This window comes from Cricetulus griseus, assembly GCF_003668045.3.
Source record: "Cricetulus griseus strain 17A/GY chromosome 1 unlocalized genomic scaffold, alternate assembly CriGri-PICRH-1.0 chr1_1, whole genome shotgun sequence".
Lineage (NCBI taxonomy): Eukaryota > Metazoa > Chordata > Mammalia > Rodentia > Cricetidae > Cricetulus > Cricetulus griseus.
Window position 1 is genome coordinate 102,491,568 of NW_023276807.1, and position 6,000 is coordinate 102,497,567.

Genomic DNA, 6,000 nt, shown 5'->3' on the forward strand with positions numbered 1-6,000 from the left:
TGCCTCTCTCAGACTCATTTTGTGGTTTCCAGCCCTAGAGTCTTACATATCCACAGGAGAGTTTATTCCTAACGTGTTTTATTCCTTTTGATGCTACTTACTGTAAATAGAATTATTTCCCCAATTTCATTTTTCAGATGCTTTATTAATCTACGGAGTTTAAATTTCATTTCTTTGATTTACAATTTCATCTTTTTTCTCTTCTGCTAAAATTCTTGGTTCCTAATGATACCAGCATAATTACTTGTATGCTTCATCCTGCAGCATACCTGCAGTAATTTCAAATAACAGTGCCAGTGTTTCCATTAGCCATAGGATCATCAAGTCCAGGATTTCTGTGTGCAGTCTGTCCTTACCATACCCTGTTTCTCTCTCTCTCTCTCTCTCTCTCTCTCTCTCTCTCTCTCTCTACACACACACACACACACACACACACACACACACCCCTAGACATAATTATTTTTTTGTACAGCTCAGTCCATTAGTTCCAGTTTGCAGTGCAATTTTGTGGACGGATTTCTTTTTTGTCCAAGTGGTTGCACTCATCCCCTGACTCTCTTCTGTGTGAAAGGAGAACCCATGGGGCCAGGTGGAGCCTTCTCTGGCTGCCTGTGGTCCTGGAGAACATGTGGAGGCTGAGTTTGGAGTTGAAGCCCAAAGGAGGATGCTCTGTGAGAGACCAATGGATCATTCCACAATGCCTGGGGGTGCTCCTTCGACACTGAACCTTATCCATTCCTCTTCTCCCAGTCAGTGGTGTGGAGGAAGCTTGTTGTGTGAACATAGTGCAATCAGGTGATAAAGCCCCAAAGGGCACTGAACACAGCAGGAGCAGCTCGGAGGATTTCATTCCATGTGCTCAACCTCCAGAGAGAATGCGCTCAGGCAGCCAGGCAGAGTTTTCTCGGGCCTTATGCAGGGTGCGGGTGAAGGGGATGAAAAATATGACCATGAGTGATGGTCAGGGCAGCAGATGGCCTCTGGTGGGAGGAGGGGGCCAAGCTGCTCCAGGAGGTCATCTAGGAGCAGCCTGGAGAATGGGCTGGAGTCACAAGAGCTGAGTTGGGTCACAGTCTACAGGTTCATCACTGTGACCAAGGTCTCAAGTCTCCAGGCAGACTGGGTCCATTTCTGTGGATGTTGAGGGTGGGGTCAGGTGGGAGTAGCTAAGACCAGAGAGTGGTGAGGTCTCTGGAGCCACATGAAGTTTTGTTGCTTTGAGTGTCTTGTCTAGCCATGTGGTCACTTTGAGGAGAAAGCTGGATTTAGGGGTTTGTTAGAAGCTTGGGTGAGGGTCTGGTGAGGTCTGATCTTGGTGAGGGTGCGGCTAGGAGCCATTATTAGGGCTCATTATATGGGCCCAGCCAAAAGTAACAAGCAACCAATAAAATGCAGTATGTTTGTTGGGCAGTATGTACCTTGTAACTCAGTTTCACCATGACCGTCCTCTCTCACAGCCTTGATTCCTCCCCAAGCCAGGTGCCAGACTTGCAGGGCAGAAACCAGATCTCAGTGTCCTCAGGCCACACCTTTCCCTTGAGAACCAGTGTCGATTTGGCCATGGAAAGGCTGTGGCCCAGGTGTGGGGCCTCTCTCCCCACAGATCAGAGAAAGTGATCTGCATAGCACATTTAGCCAGCTGGTAAAGGAAGTGACCTTCAACCTTGAGGTCCCATGAGCAAAAACGTTTCTCTAGGTAGAAATTCATATCTAAGCCCACATTGTCCATCAGGCTACGTATCTAACCTTGAACTTGCCAGGACTTTGAACATGCCATTTGGACCCACAGCTTCAAGAGCAGTTCCTATGTGGTTCACTGCTGTGTAGGTAGCAGTGGGAAACACAGTGAAGGATTGGAGATCACCCCAAAGGGTGCAGGCCCTGTCACTCTGAACCCCTCAGGCATGAGTGTCTGCCCTGAGCCCTGCATTCTCAGCAGAGGGGACACTGTCAGAGCCCAGAAGACCCCACTTGGCTTCTCTATGCTATCACGAGACTCTGCTGCTTGGCAGTTGCTGAGGTGCCTGCCACCATCCGGCTTCAAATCAGAATCTCATTAGTGTTTCCCAGAGTTGTGCAGGAAGTGGGGGTCAGGGCCCTTCTGAAGGATGTGCAATAAAAGAGGAGCAACAAGGGGCCTGAGTACACATCGATGCTGAACACAGTTGTTTTGATTTTGCAGTTACAGAAAGGACGATAAGAGGGACCGGAGAAGCAGGGCAACGGCTCTAATTGATGGATATGCTTCCAGGAGTCAATTCGGATCCATCAATCCCCTGCAGCAAGAGGCCTGCAGCCCACAGGCACTGGAGTTTATTGCCTTTTGTAGCAAAGAGAAGGCTCAGTATCAAAGCCAAGGTCAAGCCTTGAATAGGACAGACGAGGCCAGAGGAATTGCACAGGCAGACGGGAGTATACAGTCAGATAGGCATGCCCAGGCACACACCCCAAAACACACCCAGGTAGGCTTGCATACTCAGAAACACACTTAAACAAGTTTTTCCAGATACATGCCTGTGTGTGTACCTTTGGGTAAGCACAGGCACTCAACTGAGCCAGTACACACTAGAACAGGCTTACACTGAGACAATCTCATGTAGTCAAAGTCACACACATGTTGTGCCAGATTCAAATCTGGAGCCTCACTCTCTGACAGGGATACCTGGATGAACTGGTGATCCTGTCAGGTACTCAGGGTACCTGTGTTACTGTGGCTCTGGGTCATGGTGGATTGTAGCCCTGTACTTGTCCCCTGAAAGAAGCTCCCACCCTCATGCCTTCTCTGTGGGTTTTTCGTGTCCCCAAACACTGCCCTCACACCTTGTGACAGTGACTGAAGTGTCTTCTTGCTTCCTGTTTCCTAGGCCCAGTACCCATGAGTTCCAGGGCCATCTGTACACTGACCCCTGAACAGGAAGTACTCCACAGGCCAGATCGTCTTCCCAGCAGCACTTTCTAGAGAGTTGAGACCTCCCACAGTCTTTGACCACCTCTGGTACCACACACTGAGACTGTCTCTCAGTCTACCTTGGTCTCCCCTGTGCCAGCTATGCTTCTCTGCCACCCCCAGATGTTCTGACTTTTACCTCAGGCCCATCTCCCAGCACACTCCATGTGGATTGGCTTTGTTGGAAAGATGACTCTGATTGGAGCTGGCACCCCAGCATGAGGGCCAGTACCTGTTACACAGCACACAGACTAATGACTATGGGACTGGGCCATTCTGTTTTCCATTCTGGGTTGAGAGAGTCCTCACACCTTATCTTGCCTGGCTCTGGAATTATAAGATCCAGGGAGATGTGTGGGGACAGCACTATATCCTGTCACTGCTGTTTTGCAACTGCTGCTTGGTATGTATGGCCAAGATGCCTAGACATTTGGCCTCCAGGAACTCCCGGAAGTAGGGCTCACTGGATATAGGGGGTGGAGGCCTGGATGTGCTGGGACCAAATCATAGCATGCTGGCAGAGGTGCTAACCCAGGCTACAGGGTCAGGTCTTTTTTTTTTTTCTCTCTTTTTATTATTATTAATTCAAGTTAGGGAACAGGCTTGTTTCACATGTAATTCCCCTCTCCCTCTCCCTCCCCTCACCCCCATTCCTTCTCCCCCACCTCCAACCTACCCTCCACCCCATCCACCACTCCCCAGGCAGGGTAGGGCCCCCAACCGGGGCTCCACCAAGTCCACCAAATCTTCCTGTGCTGGGCCTGGGTCCCTCCCCATGTGTTCAGGGACAGAGCGCATCCCTTCAAGTGGGATGGGCTCTCAAAGTCCCCCACATACACCAGGGCAAAAAGCCAGTCCACCTCTGGAGGCTCCCAGGAGTGCAGGGGCCTCCCCATTGGCATCCATGATCAGGGGGCTGGATTAGTCCCGTACTGGCCTCCCAAAGAGTGTCTGGGGTCGATATGCTTTCCCTTTTTCAGGCCAACTGTTTAGGTCCTGTCCCAGCAGTGTAGGTTTTGTCAACCCAACTCCCTGTGGCAGAACCCACCCAGTTGCTGAGGCAGGCCTGACCATCCCGTGTTCACATACAGCAGCGTTAACGAAGAGGTTTAGGCCATGGCTTCTTAAACTGAGGATTGTTAAACTAAAAGTGGAGGGTCACAAAAATTTGGCAACAGTAAAAGGTTTCTGAATATGCATGGTCAACACTGAATTCAAAGCCTGGCATGGTGGCACACAGCTTTATTCCCAGAACTCAGGAGACTGAAGTAGGTGGATCTCTGTGAGTTCAAGTACAACCTGGTATACACAGCAAGTTTCAGGCCAGCCAGAGCTACATAGTGAGACCCTGTCTCAGAAAAAAATGAATTAGAAATCAAATATATCCAGTGTTTCTGGTGGGACAATCACCATCACCACTACCGCCAGCATCACCACCATCACCAGCATCACCACCACCACCACCATCACCACCATCACCAGCATCATCACCATCATCACCACCATCACCAGCATCATCACCACCACCAGCATCACCATCACCACCATCATCACCACCATCACCATCATCACCACCATCACCAGCATCATCACCACCACCAGCATCACCACCATCACCAGCATCACCAGCATCACCAGCATCACCAGCATCACCACCACCACCAGCATCACCAGCATCAACAGCATCACCAGCATCACCAGCATCACCAGCATCATCACCACCACCAGCATCACCAGCATCAACAGCATCACCAGCATCACCACCATCACTTCCTTTGCCATCCTCTTGATGGAGATAATGGTACCTGATCAAGGATCAAGTGTCTGGTGTGTACTGTGTGCTTTCTCCCTTTTATCCCCTACTGTAACAGCACAGACAAAACAGTGCACTGAAATCATCTCACAACTCAGGAAGATGAAGAAAACTGTAGGAGGTAGCATGCTTTTCCTTTTAAAAACACTTTAGATGTGCTTATTTTATTTATGTGTATGAGTGTTTTGCCTGCATATTTATGTGCACCACATGTGTTCCTGAGTCATTGGAAGTTAGATGCAGAGGAGGGAAGCCAGAAAAGGGCATCAGATCCCCTGGAACTGGAGTTATGGGTGATTGTGAGCCACCTGTGGGTGCTGGGGAGAACCTGGGTACTCTAGAAGATCAAAAGTTCTCTAAACTGCTGAGTTGTCTCTCCAGCCCCAGACACAGGCTTTTTTTTTTTCATGAAGGATTGTGGATGCCAGAGCCACTGCCCTTGATCAAAGGTACACAGCCTTTCTGGCTCTGAGGCCCACCCTGGCCTTCCCATCTTCCCACAGCCATGAGCATGGCTGGTAACCTAAACCAGGTCACACTCACTAGACTATGTAGAATTTGAATATGGAGAGAGAGAGAGAGAGAGAGAGAGAGAGAGAGAGAGAGAGAGAGAGAGAGAGAGAGAGAGAGAGAGACCAACCTGGGTGGAGGAAGAGAAAATGGGGATCTCTGTGTGCTCCAACGATAAGCACCTGGAGACAGCCAAGGCGAGTGTCCTGTTTTCTCTGGTCTGAATTACCTGAGGTCAGATGTGTCCATGGATACTGTTCAGCAGTGGGACACATGTATGCTGATCGCTCTCTCCCCAGCCTGTGTCAAGGCTCTGACCATCCTCTCTGTAGTCACCTTATGTTGTCTTCAGCCCTCTCTCCTCTCTGCTCACTCTGGCTGCTCTTGCTCCTTGTCCTCCCTTCCGCAGGGATAGGGAGTCCACCATTCCGGCACCTGTTTCAGGCCCTGGTCAGCAGGCACACTCCAGACTCTGTTCTCTGACCACCTTTCCAAGGTTGCTCTGGGATTTCCCATTCTGAGATGGAGCCAGCATCTTCCTGTCTTATTCATGGTCTGCCAAGGGCGGCTGTGACAGGGAGCTTGGAGGCATCTGCTGGACACTTCAGTCTTCTGAAGGTCACATAGACCACTGAAGTCACCAAGGAAGCCTGGCTGTCCCCTGTGGGTGACTCAATGTTCCTTTCCTTTTTTTCCCCCAGTATGTCCCTAGAGCCTGAGAATTCAAGTT